The sequence below is a fragment of the Melitaea cinxia genome, chromosome 2 (assembly GCF_905220565.1).
Source record: "Melitaea cinxia chromosome 2, ilMelCinx1.1, whole genome shotgun sequence".
NCBI lineage: Eukaryota > Metazoa > Arthropoda > Insecta > Lepidoptera > Nymphalidae > Melitaea > Melitaea cinxia.
This window is the reverse complement of record NC_059395.1, coordinates 4,987,703-5,006,992: the sequence shown is the minus strand read 5'-3', so window position 1 is coordinate 5,006,992 and position 19,290 is coordinate 4,987,703.

Below are 19,290 nucleotides of genomic sequence, written 5' to 3'. Positions count from 1 at the left end.
GCTGTCGTGGATCCTGAGCCTCCTCGCCTTCGTCTGGAGGACAATGACGTCCTCGTAGGTCTGGCCCTGCGCCTCGTGGATGGTTAAGACGCGCGATCCCTCCCCGGATCCGTATCCCTGGTCAGTCAGCAACCTCTTCTTCTCTTGCGTAAAGACCAGGTATAAGGTTCGGTCTCTTTTTGCAGGAATACGCGCGCCCGTGAGGCTCTCCACTCGCAAAGATCGGATCTTTGGGCTTGAGCTGTATACGTCTTTATAAACTTCGCTGATGGCAAGGGCGACGTCTTTGGGATTTCGATGCGTGCATGACAACTCGCACGAGATGGTTGTTATCCGGGTTGGTCTGCAGTACCGCATTTCGAACAGGTTGTCCCTGTCGATGTACGGCAGCTGGTTTATGTCTCCGATAAGGACTACCTTCTGAGCTCCCGATAGTCGGGCGGCCATTACTATGGCTCCGAAGTGGTTCATGAGGGCCTCGTCCACCGTTAGGCGGTTGATTTTTGAGCCCTCGTTGAACCCATTAACTAGAACGGAGGCCATAGTGCGCACCTTTTGCTTGGCTTTGTTGCCGTAACGGTGCGCCAGTTTTTCTTTTAAGTCTTTGGCCGCCTCGACTGTGGTCGTAATCACGACCTCCGTGTCCTCATCGAAGTCCCCGACTATGCGAGTTGTCTTGCCGCATCCCGGTACCCCGTTTATCCACTCCAGTGATGGCAGTTCCCAGGGCACGGTCGGTAAGCCGTCCCGGTCGCCCGAGATGGTTTTCGCCATCCGTAGCATCCGGTCCCCCAGCATTACTTTCGTGCATCTGGCCACTACCACCACTGGGTCCCCTTCAGGTGTTTCGAAGGTTTGTGGCTCCTCGACATTCCCCTCCGACTCGACTGCGCTCACGAAGCCTGCTGTGCTGTTATATGCTGCCATATACCTACCCGACATCTTGCCCTTGAGTATTTGTCGGGTTTCACTGTTGTATATGGCCGCTTCGGCTTCCTCGAGTTCCACCTCCAGCAATCTTTGGTGATCGTACTGGTAGGCCTGCATGATCTTTTTGCAGGTGGCTAGGCTTACCTCGCGGTTTGCCTTTATTATCGCCAGGAACTCGATTAGGGCGTTCTCCGCATGTTGTAGCGGTGTGGAGGCAGGTCGAAGTCTCGGCGGTGTTACATGTCCCATGTCGGCCTTAGTACGAGCGGCCGGTGACGCCTCCGGGTGCCTCGGACTATTGACTCTGGTGAACCTGCTCAGCGCCGCCGATTGCGCTCACCCTGTCCAGCTTTTTTGGGAGATAGGTGATGTGGGAGCTTGCCTGGTTTTGGGGAGATGGTTGCGTGGATAAAGGTCGCCAATGGCATCGAGCTCGGCTTAGGTTCAGGTGTGGTCTTTGCCTTAATTCGCTCTGCCTTCTGGGTCTCGATCCGTTGTTGTAGGCGCTCCGAGCCGCAGAGCGTGGACTCGTCGACGGCCGGAGATGCAGGCTGATAATATACTTGTTGTTTTGCTGTGATAAAGGGAGCTTTTGGGAGGGATTGGGGGTAGGGTCGGTAACGAGCTTGCGGTACTTCTGGTGTTGCAATTGTTAAGTAATAAATATTTATAAGCTCGTACGGTGATTACTTACCATTAGGTGATCCGTATACTTCTTTGCTGACCTAGTTGTATAAAAAAAAATTAAAGATACTTCCTCAGTCGGCCTGCCCCAGATTTTGATTAAGACATTTTCTACTGTGCCCTACTTCTTAATACACGATAATTTTTATTAAAATAATTCACAAATCATAATTTTTTGCAGACTAAGTCGTTGGTTATTCGCAAACCCTGACTGGATAATCATCTCAGATATGGCGATGCAAACTGTGTTTCAAGTGTCAAAGATTTTAGCGGTTTCAATACTCTCCGCCCATTTTCATACACTGAGTCGTGAGCCCTTAAATCTTTTGCATACATTACCAGATTCAGCGTATACTCTTGAGGTTAGTTTTAATTATTAGTTAAATATTTGACTTGTTTCTATTGAATATACAATTCGGTGATTTAGAAGATTAGCTATAAAGTAACATTAAATTTTTAATAGATCTTCAGAAACATTGTTTGAAATCTGCGTTGCGTTTCGGTTTGCGCAGTTATGTGATTCTGAAAAAGTATTATGGTCTGGTGATAATTATTAGAAACTATTTTTGGTTTAGAATATATATATATATATATATATATATATATATATATATATATATATATATATATATATATATATATATATATATATATATATATATATATATATATATATATATATATATGTCAGAATTAGAATGAACAATATGAAATTTAATTAGTGAAAGAATAAAATGAATTAACCAGGCCACGTGGATATAAATAGTGAGACTATTTGACAAATGCTTTTTCATTATTTTCATGCTTCATTAAGGATATTGATTGTAGCTTCTTACGTTATGATTATGTACCAAAAATTATATTTAGAAAAAAGTGATAAAAAATTTTGTTTTAAAAGAAATGACGTTTTCAGGTACAGCGTTTTATGGACCAAGTATACAATACTAAAATTAATCTGAGTGGATTCGGATTTTTCCACGTCACACGAGGAACTATAATTTTAGTTCGTATTTTATAAGATATACAATTCAGTTAAAAAATTATGTTCTGCTATTGATACATTAACGTATAATATCGATTTATAATTTATTTCAGATGTTTTCAACTATAATCACGTACGAGTTAGTACTTTTGCAGCACCCTTTTATTTACTGAGTAGGATAAAGAATAAATTAATATTAATTTAGGTTAAGTATGCAAAGGAAAATCGATCAAGGCAACTACGGTCACCACATTAATAAAATAAATTAAAAAAACTGAACTAATTATTAGTATTACTAAGTAGTAGTTTGATTAGATAATAATTATCTTGTATTAGATATGTAATAAATGTATGAAAATTTGACTAGCCCGTTGACGCAGTTTGTAGTGAGCCTGCTTTCTGCTCCGGGGGCTGTGGATTCGATTCTCACCCCGATTCTGGGTGTAATAAATATATTTATTTATATATGTATTATTTACACGTATGTTTATCGAAAAAAATATATATGTAGCTATACCTGTCGGCTGTTACCTATAACACAAGCATTAAATTGCTTACTTTAGGAACAGATGACCGAGGATGTGTGTTATAAATATTTATTTATTTATTATTTTTTAACCGACTTCCAAAAAAGGAAGACGTTCTCAATTCGACTGTTTTTTTTTTAATGTATGTTACATCAGAACTTTTGACCGGGTAAACCGATTTCAACAAATTTTGTTTTAATCAAAAGGTGGTGTGTGCCAATTGGTCCCATTTAAATTTATTTGAGATCTAACAACTACTTTTTGAGTTATATCTAATAATGCGTTTTTACTTGACGCTTTTTTCGTCGACCTAAGTTGTATTATACCGCATAACTTTCTACTGGATGTACCGATTTTGATAATTCTTTTTTTGTTGGAAAGAAGATATCCCTAGTTTAGTACTATGATAAGGAAACTAGGATCTGATGATGGGATCCCAGAGAAATCGAGGGAAACTCTTGAAAATCCGCAATAACTTTTTACTGGGTGTACCGATTTTAATAATTTTTAATTTAATCGAAAGCTGATGTTTGTCATGTGGTCACATATAAATTTTATTGAGACCTGATAACTACTTTTTGAGTAATCTTTGATAACGCGTAGTTACTTGACTATTTTTTCGTTGATCTACGTTGTTATTACTCGTCGATGTAATTGAAGTCGGTTTTTTTTTTCGTTTGCGAGCAAACACAATTATAATATATAATCAAAGTTTGTAAAATGTTTGTTTATATAAAATTTAATATGCATTCGTTGTTTACTCTATAATTTGTAAAACTATTTTCTAAACAATCATTTAGTTTTTTCTTATATAAAGTAAAAAGTCTAAAAGTGTGTTTTATTTAAGTAATTTATTAAAACAAATTAAAATTACACCTTTAATAACAAAAATTAATAAAGTTTTATTTTAGTTGAAAAAGTTTTCTTTTTATTACACATGGTTAGGAATCATAAGTTTACTCAATCAACTATAGAAGTATTCAACTTTTACTATTTACACAATGAAAGTCTTTTAAAAGGTTAGTGTGGATAAGTATTTTTTTTAATGTACATCTTTAAGTGAAAATGTATTGCTCAGATATATGTTACCATAATAAAGAAAATACAAATTAAAGGTATTCGTATATTTATATTTAATCTTTAATTAAACAGTGCATTTGAAAAACTTATAAGTATGACACATTTATTCGCATACATCCATACACACTATAGACGCCGCCACGGTTCGCTTAAACCGAATATAAAAATCGTCATATCAAAAATTTCGATCTAGCGGGTACATCGTTCCATAGCTTAATTGGCTAGAGCGCCGACACGGTCAGTCGGAGACGCGGGTTCGATCCCCGCTAGAGCGGTCAATTTTTGATATGATATTCAAAAAATGTTTAGAATTCCTAATGTGTGGGTAACACAAAAAAGAAAATCGTAGATATCCATACACAATTTACTATTATATTATGAGTTATGAGACGAGCAAAGTTTTCTATATAATTAGTTATATATAATTTATTTCGGTTTCTCTTCTCACTTAAATTGCAGCAAAACAAGTTCATATGTGATGACGGTTCCAAATATCTAGAAATTTAGAAAACTATATTATTTATCATTTTAATTTATAAAATATGTGTGTAAGTAACACAGCCATAGACTTAATTGATAAAATATATGAAGATAGTAATATAAATGATGTAGGCATTTTTAGCAACGATTAATGACTCCAAAAGTGAACTGAAATGAACGAGATAGTAAAATCTCCATATCTAAGAAAAGTTATATGTTCATCATCAGCTATGTATGCACATAACCTATATCAAGAGGTGAAGTTATTAACAGGTTTACTGGGAAGGCTTACAAAGACAAACATAGAGAGCACGAATAAATTCAAATATTTGTTTCGAGCATAAATCGAATCCGTGATGAATGTTGACCCTACTTTCGTAAATACATTAGGTAGTTAAACGATCAAAATAAACATTGAACTGAAGATATATTCTTAATTTCCCAAAAGTACTAAATAAATTGGTTAATTTATATACACTTACTGAAAGTATCAACTCTTTAGTGACGTAGAAAAATTTGAGACCTGTCAATGCGACTGTGGTACCGTGGATTTGATCGAGAAATCTCTGGACCTATAATTAAATAAGTGTTAAATATAGTGCTTATAGATGTTTTATAAATAAATATAAAAATATCAAGATGGATTCTTTTGAGGGTGTAGAAGAAATATTCTGCTCAAAATCTGGAGCAGCCTATCTGGAGACGTCCCTTATCATGTTCTCTCTTCTGTAGAATATCACACCCAAATAATAATGCTTTCAAGTAGCATCGTGATTCTGTGGCGATTAAGGTAACCAGAGCTTTTGAAAAGGATTGGATGTAGGCTTTGCAAGGCGCTTGAGATCCTTCTGCTGTTGCAAATGTCCATAGACAAGGGTAACCCCTTACCATCAGATGGAACCTTGGCTTGTTTGTCACTCTCTAATAGTATAAATATAGAAATGAAGAGTGTACCATCAATCGTCCTTTTTTTATGTCACTAGGTCTGCAAACAAGCGTACGGCTCACCTGATGGTAAGCGATTACCGTAGCTTATAGACGCCTGCAACACCAGAAGCATCACAAGTGCGTTGCCGACCCAATCCCTAATCCCCCCAGGAGGTCTGGTCACCTTACTCACCAACAGGAACACAATACTGCTTGAAAACAATATTATTTTGCTGTGATCTTCTGTAAGGTCGAGGTACTACCCCAGTCCTGTACAATAAAGCTTACCTCAGTACAAAATGATGACGATGGAATATTATAAAGTGAAGGAGCTACCACGAGAGATGCAGAATGGATCTTTGCAGCTACAAATGAAACCGAAAACGCCCTTGTGATAAAGAACAATGTAGAACTCAAGTTGTATATAAGATCTTCCAACCCGTATCTGCAAAATAATATATAAGCCATCACCACCACTTTCATATAATCTATAACCTCATCTGGCCCAAAGATCTAATTTATAAACAAAAACATAATATAGAAGTTGTGGTCAAATATAGTTACTAAATACATTAAATGACAGCCCAATGACATAAAGTTATAACACAAGATTTAAACCTTTTTAACCGACTTCCAAAAAATGAGGAGGTTCTCAATTCAACTGTATTTTTTTTTATGTATGTTACATCAGAACTTTTGACCGGGTAAGCCGATTTCGACAAATTTTATTTTAATGGAAAGGTGGTGTGTGCTAATTGGTCCCATTTAAATTTATTTGAGATCTAACAACTACTTTTCGAGTTATATCTAATAATGCGTTTTTACTTGACGCTTTTTTCGTCGACTTACGTTGTATTATACCGCATAACTTTCTACTGGATGTACCGATTTTGATAATTCTTTTTTGTTGGAAAGGGGATATACCTACATGGTTTGGTACCATGATAAGGAAACCAGGATCTGATGATGGGATCTCAGAGAAATCGAGGGAAACTCTCGAAAATCCGCAATAACTTTTTACTGGGTGTACCGATTTTGATAATTTTTAATTTAATCGAAAGCTGATGTTTATCATGTGGCCATATATAAATTTTATCGAGATATGATAACTACTTTTTGAGTAATCTTTGATAACGCGTAGTTGCTTGACTATTTTTTCGTCGATCTACGTTGTATTACTTGTCGATGTAATTGAAGTCGGTTTTTTTTTTCGTTTGCGAGCAAACACAATTATTTTTTATTGAATCCCAACTATTAACTATTATAACTTTTATAAAAATAATATCAACCTTGAATGCACCTTTAATTTAAAAAAAATCAACTTCAACCTCAAATCCTTGCATTCAGTTACATTCACTGTGGCAGACCACAGGCAATTTATCATAAAAACTACAAATCGACATTCCTGTGACTGCCTAGTAAAACTAGGACGTGGTCCGACACTAACGTGTTATGCATTTTTTTTTTGCATCGGTACACCGTTCGACACGTTAATTTAACTTAATTGTATTTTATTTATTTAATGCTTTTGAGTTTAAGCCTTATTAGTAAGGGTATTTATTTAATTTCATAATTTTAAATTAAAACGCTTCGTAATATAAACTTTAGATATAATGGTCGCGTTTGTATTTGCAAATATTATTTTTGAAAAAACTTATGACTTGTTAAAAATTTTTCGATATATATAATACAGGTTTTTCGAACAACTTAGTATTGTATATTACATACCGGTTATTTCGATGTTAGGCACTTATAACAAGCTGAAACGTGATTCCGTGGTACTGACCAAGTCATTGTAAAATTACAGGATAATTTTAAATTTAATTAATTTAAAATATTTACGTCCTTCTAATTCTAAGTAGTCTAAAGTTTTAGGGTTAAGTTGATACGAAATTGCATTGAAAAATATCTGAAGAAAGAAAAAAATACCTCGTCCAAGAAATATGTTAAACTGTAATAATAAAAAAAATTGCTTTTATCAACATATAACCCTATATATAAATGTAACATAAAATACAGCCGAGGACAGATTTTCTCATTACGGCTGTAGATGTTTTTTTTTTTTTTATTTTGCTTATTATCTAAGGTTTACTCAATAAAAACAGCTTACTTACACTAATAAGTAGTAAAGACGAAAACAAACAAAGAAAAGGTTTGTCCCAAAAGATAAAAAAACAATGCCGTTAATATCATCGTCAAAGAAATGAACCAATCGTATTGCCCGGTTGTAATCTTGACGCATAGCCCGCCAATAGGACGCTGGTAAAAGCTGAAAAAAAACTTTTTTTATTATCTTTGAGAGAAAAAAGAAAGAAAATTTACTGCCTCATCAAAGTAATAAAAATTCTATTTTTGAAACTTTTTAACTAATTCCGTGTAACAATTATAAAATAAGCATGTGTACTGACATAGGTACAAGGTAATTTATTGGTAATTCGTGCACATTGAATGATTACGAACATTTTATTATCCGACAAATTATAACTTTAAGAAATAAATTTTAATTTCTATTTACCTGATTATATTGAGAAGTGATTTTCTTATTAAATCCCTCCAGTACTGATGTTAGAAATAGACTAACACAAATAATAAACACGTGAGAATATGTCCATATCATTGCCATTATCCCTACAAAAAACTGTGAAAAACAATTTATTAATTAACATTTTATTTTATTTGCTGTAAAAATAAAATTGAAAAAACTGTGTCTGAAGACTGTTTCAGTAAGTTACAGACGGATATGTAGTAATCTAAATCGTAAAAAGTTTGATCTGCCTTTTTGTGAAATAAGTAATACAGCACTTCTGGCGAGGTATTTTACAGCTATATCACCCCTAACAAATAAACCTCGAAAACCAAAAATATTTTAATGTGATCTTTACATATAAATTTTTGATTTATATTTTAATTTTTAGGCTATTTTAATATTTTTTTTTTTCGTTATTCACATATTTTTCTTCTTTAGGATTAATTCAAAATGAGCACAGATGATTTTGCCAATGTCGCATAGAAGAAATTCATTTATTCAAGAAAGTCAAAAATATTTTGCAATATTTTTCACGTTTATAATAATTTATTTTTTTGTACAACTAGGCCGAAAAACAAGCGTACGACTCACCTGATGGTAAGCGATTACCGTAGCTTATAGACACCTGCAACATCAGAAGTATTGCGTGTTACCGACCCAAACCCCAATCCCCCAGGAGCTCTGGTCACCTTACTCACTACAAGAACACAATACTCTTTGAAAGGAATATTATTTCGCTGTGATCTCTTATAAGGTCCAGGTATTTAGCAGACTAGCCTGTTGGCGCAGTTTGTAGTTTTGCTTTCTGTTCTGCGGGTTGCGGGTTCGATTTCCACCTGAGTCTTGGTGTTAATATAATAATAATATAATAATAATAATTTTTATTTCAGACAAAATCCATACAATTAAACAGCAGCATACAAACATAATAAAGAAACAGAGAAAAAACCAAAATAAAACATAGGAAAATAATAAAACATAGGATAATTATATCAAAATACATGTTATATTTATATTTATATTTTTATAATATGTATTATTTCTATGTATAGTTGTAAAAAAAAAATTATATCTATAACGGTGGGCTGCTACCTATAACACACGCATTAAGTTGCTAACCTTAGGAACAAATGATCGTGTGTGTATGTTATAAGATATTTATTTATTTATTTCCCCGAGGCTGATCCAGATTTGGAACAGGATACTTCCCGCTGTGCACTGCTTTAGTGAAAATTTCTAAATTTAATACTATTCAAGTATACTATGGCAAGTACCTCTACAGTTACCATAACACCATGGGAATAGGGTACGATAACTTCAAAGATCCAAGAAAAAGTTAGTAATGATGTTTTTTTCACTGCATCTGCAACATCTGAGCTACATTCACGCATCTTAATGAATGGACTCAATAATGACAATGCGTGCTCGACTGAAAAAGAAATAATACATAAATTTTTTACTATAATCATCACTTCAGCCTATCGCAATCCACTGCTCGACATAAACAAGTTCGCGCCCGACATTATGGCGTGAAATCACGTGTTTTTCCTTAGTCACCGGAGGTTACTATCATATTAATTCTCAAATAATTTTTCATTTCGTACCTCAATATCGAGTAGGTATATTTACTGTATATTACTATATTTTAATGTCTTAAATCTTAGCTATTAAGTTTCTTTCAGTATAATTATAAGTAATAATATTATTATTCACTTACTTAAAGCAAAAGTGAGAAAGAAGATAATTGCAAAATTGCATTTAAACTTCACGTACGGGTCTACGTATTCATCCAGCTTTGACGTAGCTACTAGCTTCATTAGATGATGCCACTTCGTAGACAATCGTATGAATTGAACATTTGTTATTAAATTAGTCGCGAAGAATATACAATCAGCTGAAAATGTTGGTATATTAAATTAAAATTTTAATTATATGTTGTTGTAATTTCATGATTTTAAATTAGTAATACATATATAATGTCATATGTCGTTTTGCGTATAAGTTAATACAGGAATGTCATATAATATTTAACACCTCTGTTTATTCCTAAAATCTAGGAGCTGCCTAAAGAAATAACAGTATATATTTGAAATTAGACCCATGCCCATGGTCCTAAGATTAATGTATTTTAGGTCTGTAAAACATTTATGAACACAAATATTTAAAACACTGAATGAATAATAATGTATTTGTCAGTTAAACGAAGTATAAATCTTAATATCTACAAATTCGAAACATTTAAAAAAAAATATATTGATTATTTGTTTATTATTAAAAATTAGTATCACGTCTAAAATACCTTATGGACTGTAGTCTATTACAAGTACGTTTATTATAGGCCAGTAAAAAAATAAAATGTAATGTCGGACTTATTACTGATCCAATTTTTTATTTTTATATAAGGCTTAAGATCACTTACTTAAGCGTAAATTAACAAAATGTTGACAGATTCAAGTGCCATTGTGAAAAAAAAACGTTTTTGGACTCTCGGAAACTATGTACTTTAGGGCTAAAGTTAGTGATACTTATTGTAGAGCATAAATATTTTTTTTCATCTTTTGTTTCCTGTATTTTTTTTTTTGTAAAACCTTTTGCAAAATCTTTTGCGATTTATGACCCACATAACTTATCCTATTTTTATTTATAGTATTATTGTTTACTTACAAGCAGTTGAAACAGAAAATTGATTGGTAAGCATTCTGTAGCTGCTTAATACGGTTGTCATGATTTGCACCAATAAAATTGTAAAGCATATTAAGTATCTCCATGATAATATGTTGAACCTTGAAAGAATTTAATAATTATATGACATTTGGAAAAAAAAATAGAATAGCACTCCGGTAAAGCTTAACTATTTTTTTTAAACAAATATGCAAACGCGTCATGCAACAAACGACGACGCTTTTGTGCACTAGTCACAAGATTTTGTTGGACTGGCAGTAGCGAATACGATCTGCATTCTCGAAGATATTTCTATTAGTTATATAGCTGCTGTGTGGTTACGGCAGTAAAGTTAATAGCCACCCTCTCTCTTCCCGCGGGAGTCGTAGGAGGTGCCTAAGGGATAACATATTTCCACTACCAGCTTTGAATTTAATAAGCCGACTAATGGCGGGATAACCATCCAACTACTGGCTTTGAAATACACAAGCCAAAGACAGGCAGCAGCGTCTTCCGTGCGACAAAGCCAGCCCTGCGGTCACCAACCCGCCTACCCAGCGTGGTGACTATAGGCAGAACACTTGAGTTCACGCCATTTTTGGCGCAAACTTGTGGAGGCCTATATCCAGCAGTGGACTGCGATAGGCTGAACTGACACAGGAGAAAATCCAACTGGTGACCGTTTAGTGTGAACTTTATGTTATGTTCAATTTTATTCTAAAAGTAATAAAGTCATTCCAACAATAAGTCTAGTCATTAAACTACTTATTACATATCAAAATAGTGAAAATATGAGCACAAATAGCTTTTTATAAATACTTACTTTTTCTGCATGCCTCTTCCATTCATGATAGGAAAGAGACCTAAGCATTGTCCAATTACGAGGCAATATTTCATCGAACTTTGGAAAACCTCAAGTTGCGTTTCAACTTTAGACTTTATATACGGTTGTAAAATTTGTAGAACTAAAATTTAAGTAATCTCAGTAAAATTGAAGACTTTATTTAACAGAAATACTTGAGATGTTCTCTCAGACGCGGGTGCGTTTTTAATTTCACTCATTTTAATCGGCTTTAATTGTAAATGACTGATTTACAATGTGCTTACGCTTAGATATCTCTTTCCAAAATAAAATTTTAATCCAAATTACATTTTTTACGTCGATTTCAAGACTGCATTGTAGTTTTTGATACGAGCTATTAGCACAAAAACGCAACATTTTATAGTTAAGTTAAAATTCTTTAAGATAGAAATTAATATATAATATTTATGTATAAATTACAGTCTATTGAGTTGTGTATTCCTTCTTGGTACATTTCCAAACTTACTTTTATTTTTGAAATGACTCCATTTTGATTTCTTTGCATTATCGAAGTCAACTCTGAAAGGAAGGGAAAAAATAGTAATATTACTAATTTATTTCACTAATGTTTAGTTAATGTAATAAAATAGTAATATTACTAATTAATTTCACTAATGTTTAGTTAATGTAATAAAATAGTAATATTACTAATTAATTTCATTAATGTTTAGTTAATGTAATAAAATAGTAATATTACTAATTAATTTCATTAATGTTTAGTTAATGTAATAAAATAGTAATATTACTAATTTATTTCACTGATGTTTAGTTAATGTAATAAAATAGTAATATTACTAATTAATTTCATTAATGTTTAGTTAATGTAATAAAATAGTAATATTACTAATTAATTTCATTAATGTTTAGTTAATGTAATAAAATAGTAATATTACTAATATATTTCACTAATGTTTAGTTAATGTAATAAAATAGTAATATTACTAATTAATTTCACTAATGTTTAGTTAATGTAATAAAATAGTAATATTACTAATTAATTTCATTAATGTTTAGTTAATGTAATAAAATAGTAATATTACTAATTTATTTCACTGATGTTTAGTTAATGTAATAAAATAGTAATATTACTAATTTATTTCACTAATGTTTAGTTAATATTTCGCTTTTCTTTTCTGAAAGTTAATAGACAAAATTAATCGGCTATGCAATAGCGAGCTACGAAATTATTCAGTCTGTGGAAACTGTGGAATTCAGAATAGCATAGATAAAAAGTGTTAAAAATGGTCGAGAAAGATGAAATGCGCTCTCAAAATATTTTTGATACGAAAAAATTATTTTTTCTTTATCTTCTCTTCCTTGTGCATTACGAAAAAATCAAATTTATAAATGTTAAAAATATACATTACTTACGTTGTATCTTTATCTTCTTCTTGTTCTGTCATAATATGATATTGTAAATTATTAGATATTATTTTCTCATAATCTTTTGGGTTTATGTTTTCTTGAAAATAAAAATACTTAATTAAAGTCACCTGCGTCGTTATGTTTAATTTTATTTTCACACTTCCACTATGAGTCATACCAATAAATATTATATTGCTATAACTCTTATATTCCTGCTTCTTAATCTATACATATAAATAAAATAATCCCAAAACGATTAATATTAAAAAATATATATATACAATATAGAAATAGTAAAAAAGAAAAAAAATGAAATAGTACATTCTGCGTACCAAAATATGTTTGTCAAATCTTAAAAGTTATTTTTTTTTATTTACGCGATATATTAAAAACATTTTTAATTGTTTGTCTATATGACTGTTACTGGAACTTATCCTATAGTTCGCATGGAATTAGGATCACGCCGTTAAAATAGTAATTAGCATCCACATAGAATAAATAAAATAAAATAAATATTCCATGCGAACAAAGTCGCGGGTACAGCTACTGCACAAACAAACGTATATTTTTCTTAATTATACATTGTTATTATTATTATAGTTTAATAGTCGTAACAGACATTGAAAATACATTAGTTAAGATGATTATGGTAAATTATTTATAGTAGCTTTAGTAAAAAAAATATTCAAGAAAGTCTCTTTAAAATTAATGCTAAAAGATTTTATGTGTTTTCTCAACTCAAGGTCAAAAGACTACGATCAAGATTCATCCTGTAATATCCCACTGCTAGCACAGGCCATCTATCTCCATGTACATATAGAAAAAGGTTCAGAGGTTTATCTCCACTCTCAGCAAAGTATGGTGGGGCGACCCACAAGGACAGACAGGCGTTCTTTAAATAAGCATTCCTTACAGTAAATTAAAAAATTATGAGTACATAGGACATTTTTGTAATTAAAAATAATCAACAAAATTATTTACTTTCTATTCGTGAATTTGCGTGTAATACTCCTTAAATCCTGGATTCGTGACGAAAATATCCTCGACCCGGTTTTTTTGTAGTATTGAAATATTATAGAATATTTAGTATCCATGCATTTTAATGTCGATAAAGATAGGGTTTTTTTTTGTTTCAATTTAAAACGCTCCTACTAAAGCCCATTAGTATTTTAACACTACCCTTTAAGCGCAAAGGAAAATGGATTCCTAGTCGAGTCTATAATAATTATATTACTTACGTCTGCCAATTTTGTCTACATTATTTTGTTTAGGTTTCATTTCGAGCAACTACAACTTGACAATAACAGACTAAAAGCCACCGTTAAAACTAACTTTTGTTTTTTGTTAAAATATAATTCGTGTAGGATAGTAAATAATAATTTATCACGACCTTTCATCGTACATGATAATTTTGTTTAAGTTTTTGATAAAATCTTATAAAAGTTGAGTGTAATTTGGTAAAACTATTTACAGTAGTAAGTATAATAAAATTAAATAAAATATTTCGTATGTATGTCGCTGGAAATTTGTATAATCAGGTTTTCTATGGAATATCTAGAGACTGTATAGAATACCTAAAATATAAATAATTATTTATTTTATGCTACTCTGGTACTTTATATAAATTTGGATATGCAGCCGTCAGTATTTGTAAAAGGAGATAGCAGAGAAAAAGAAGGCATCAACATCATCATCATCTTCCTGCCCTTATCCCACTTATGTAGGGTCGGCACAACATGTTTTCCTCTTCCATTCCTCTCTATTATTCGTCACTTCAGTGCTTACTCCTTTCTTTCTCATATCCTCACTCACACAATCCATCCATCGCTTTTTCGGTCTGCCGATCGCTCTTCGTCCTTCGACATTCATCCCTAACATTCTTTTACCGACATAGCGGTCATCCCTCCTCATTACATGCCCATACCACGCTAACCTATTGCTCCTCATTTTCTCTGTCACGGGTGCTACTTTCAAACTTCCCCTTATATACTCATTTCTAATCCGATCTTTCCTCGTTACTCCACACATCCATCTTAGCATTCTCATCTCGGCTGCGTGCACTCTTCTTTCATCCGTCACTTTTGTTGCCCAACATTCCGATCCATACATTACGACAGGTCTTATGATCGTTTTATAGATTTTCCCCTTAAGTTTAAGGGGCATTCGTGGATCACAAGCTGTTCCAGAGACCTGTCGCCATTTCATCCATCCCGCATTTATTCTATTTTTCACGTCACGGTCTATGTTGCCGTCATTTTGTATTAATGACCCAAGGTAGCGGAAGTCGGAGCAGACTGGTAGGGATACACCATCCAAGGCAATATGGGAAAAACCGGAGGAACCGCTGAAATCGCAGAACAAGTGCTCGGTTTTAGACCTACTTATCCTCAATCCCGCGCCCTCCAGTCTTTCCTGCCATTTTCCCAGTCTGCTCTGTACCTCAAGGACATTATCTCCGACAAGAACAACGTCGTCAGCAAACAGCATACACCAGGGTGCTTCCTCCTGTATGTCTGATGTTAGAACATCCATTACCAGGAGGAATAGATACGGGCTTAAAGCCGACCCCTGGTGCAAACCTACAGCCACACTGAACTTGTCAGTTACCCCGGCTTCGGACCGGACGTGGGTGCTAGCTCTATCATACATCGCCTGAACAAGTCGTACATACTTCTCTGGCACTCCTTTCCCTTTCATAGCCCACCACAGAACCTTACGGGGGACTCTATCGTATGCCTTTTCCAGATCTACGAACACCATATGTAGGTCTTTTTGTGCGAGTCTATATTTTTCGCAGAGTTGGCGGAGTGCAAATATGGCGTCCGTAGTTCCCCGGCCCGGCATAAATCCAAATTGGTTCTGTGTGACCTCACATTCTTCTCTCATTCGTCGCGCTATCACTTTCTCCCATATCTTCATACTATGTGACATGAGCTTTATTCCCCGATAGCTGCTGCAGTCCTGTATGTCACCTTTATTTTTAAAAATGGGCACCAGTGAACTGTAGCACCATTCCTCGGGTATGACCTCTTCTTGCAGCAACTTATTGAAAAATAAAGTCAGCCACTTCCATCCAACCGCCTTCAAAAACTTCCATACTTCCGCTGGTATACCATCTGGCCCAACTGCTTTTCCATTCTTCATACTCTGCACTGCCATCTTCACTTCCTCTATACTTACCTCTTTCACCATTCCTTCATTACTTCGTACATTCTCTAACACTCCGCTCCATTCATTTTCTTCATTCATCAAGTTATTAAAGTATCTCTTCCAGCGTTCTTTTATGTCCTCATCGTCCGTCAAAATCTTCCCCACTTCGTCTTTTATACATTTCATATGGTTTACATCTCTTGCATTCATCTCTCTCTCTCTTGATATTCTAAAAAGATTTTTTTGACCTTGTGGGTTCTCCAAAAAATGATACAATTTATCTTGAGCCTTGGCCCTTGCGATAGCGACTGCTTTCTTAGCCTTCTTTTTAATGTTTTGGTAATCTGATCTTTTTATTTTCTTTTCTCTGTCATTTCCATCTTCCACTCTTTTCCATTCTTTGAAAGCATTCTTCTTTTCTTTCAAAATCGTCTGTACTTCCTCATTCCACCACCATGTATCCTTCTCTATCTTCCTTTTCCCTTTCGTTTCCCCTAAGACATCCCTTGCCACACTTCGCACCCACATTGCCATCTCACTCCAGCACTCGTTTACTCCCATCCCCACCATATCTCCCATCTCTATCATTTTACCAACCACTCTTTCCCGGAATTCTGCAGCCACCTCCCTATCATCCAATCTGTACCATTTCGTTCTAACTGGGGGCTTCGGGCTCTTATTTAAACTCTGAACTTTCAGAGTTAAGTCTAGGAGCAGTAGCCTATGCTGGGAGACGAGACTCTCACTCGGTATTACCTTGCAGTCCTTGGCCGATTTTAGCCTGTTTCTTCTTAAAAGAATGTAGTCAATTTGGGTAGAGTGTAAACCACTACGGTATGTGATAAGGTGTTGTTCCCGTTTTTGATAGAATGTGTTGGCTATTGCTAAGTCAAAGGCCAAGGCTGCTTCAAGTAGAGCTTCACCGTCTCGGTTCCTAACTCCGTAACCTCTGCCCCCATGCACCCTCTCATACCCGTCATTCATCCTTCCCACATGTCCATTAAAGTCCCCCCCAATGTATATTTCCTCACACTCTGGTACTTTCATTATTACCGCATCAAAATCCTCCCAAAATCTTTCTTTCATACTGTCATCGCATCCCGTTTGCGGCGCATACACACTAACGACATTTAAAACCGAGTCTTCAATCAACAGTTTTACTGCAATAACTCTATCATTCACTCTTTTCACATCCATCACCTTGTTCTTGAGCTCTCTATCTAACACTATACCTACGCCATTTCTTTTCCCATCACAGCCGCAATAATAAAACTTATAACCCGCCCCTATTTCTCTTGCTCTCTGTCCCTTCCACTTCGTCTCCTGCAAGCACGCTATATTTATCCGTCTCCTTTCCAAAACATCTGCTAGCTCTCGTCCTCTCCCAGTCATCGTACCCACATTCCAACTGGCAATCCTCAAGCTCACCTCCTGGACTCGCCTCTTACGCTGCCCCCGTCCCTGGTGCAGCAACCCTTGTCCATTTCACACAGACGCCGGGTGCTGCATCTGCGCGTCGCCTGTGGGGTACGCCCTAGCATTATCGCATACTCTAATTCCCAAGCTCATGTTGTAATGTGATTTGGCTTGTATATTTTACGACCGGCCGCCTGCCTGACATCAACCCTCCTTGGGAAATTCAAGGTAAGAAAAAAAAGGATAGGTGAGAAGGATTTATGTGAGAGAAGGATCTGGGGTTACGGATACCAGTGCCACGGATCACGGGGAGGGGTGTGTGACACTAGCAGCTAGAGTAGTCCGGGGTCGCGTACCCGTAGCGGTTCCAACCAGTTATCGGATAGATATCTAGTGGCCCCACCCTCTGGACAAAAGAAGGCATCAACGTGACTATTTTTTACGTCTGGCCAATGATGATAATACTTATTGTCAGTATAAAGAAAAGAATTTCCGAAATATGACTAAGTCTTTGTCAGGTGTAATAATAATAATAATATACTTTATTGCACATTTAAATAAAGAACAAAATTAAAGTTACAAGCAATTATAGTAACAAATTGTACAACCAGGCGATCTTATTGCTAAAAAGCAATCTCTTCCAGACAACCTGATAATGAAAGGGATATTGCTTTTCAGATGGGCAGGTTGTATACAGATTTAAATAAGGTGTACAAATTGTTTTGGAAACTTTAGTAATGGTCCAGTTCAATCAAACACTCAAATTCTAGTGGTTCAACCTGTGAAATGAGTGTGGTTTCGACTACACGATTCAAGTAAAGCGATCACAACGAAAGCAACACACTGAACGATCACACTTTTCCTAACGCTCTCGACACACATTCACCAGCTTACTCCTCAATTCAAGCGCGTATAAAGAAGTTTTACTTCAAAAAAAAAAAGAAACATTCGTCAAAGAGTATTATTATGTTAGTATATAGATGCAATGTGGGGTTAAGATCTTAGCGAGAGTTATGAAAAGAATAACATTACGAAAATAATGATAGTTAAAAAAAACACGCTTTATAATATTATATTTATAATAATCTTATCACTTATCAAATTAGTGTTTATTGTCATCGGTCCTAAATAATTCAAGTCAAAAGGAGTCGATTATAAAAATACAAACACATAGGTAATAAATAAAAAGCATGTAAAAAGGTTAATTTAATAAACTATCAACATATTTCGATTTAGTTCTACGAAAATAACGCGTAACGTTGCGTTTAGTAATTGTTTTAAAAGTAGTTTGTTAATAATTTGTTCGGAATACGTTATTTGTTTACATTTTTAGGACTTAATATTTACAGTTTTACAATAATTGTGTTTGCAGGCAAACGAAAAAAAACCGACTTCAATTACATCGACAAGTAATACAACGTAGATCGGCGAAAAAATTGTCAAGTAACTACGCGTTATCAAAGATTACTCAAAAAGTTAGCTATCAGATCTCAATAAAATTTATATGTGACCACATGATAAACATCAGCTTTCGATTAAATTAAAAATTATCAAAATCGGTACACCCAGTAAAAAGTTATTACGGATTTTCGAGAGTTTCCCTCGATTTCTCTAGGATTTCATCATCAGATCCTGGTTTCCTTATCATGGTACCAAACTAGGGATATCCCCTTTCCAACAAAAAAAGAATTATCAAAAT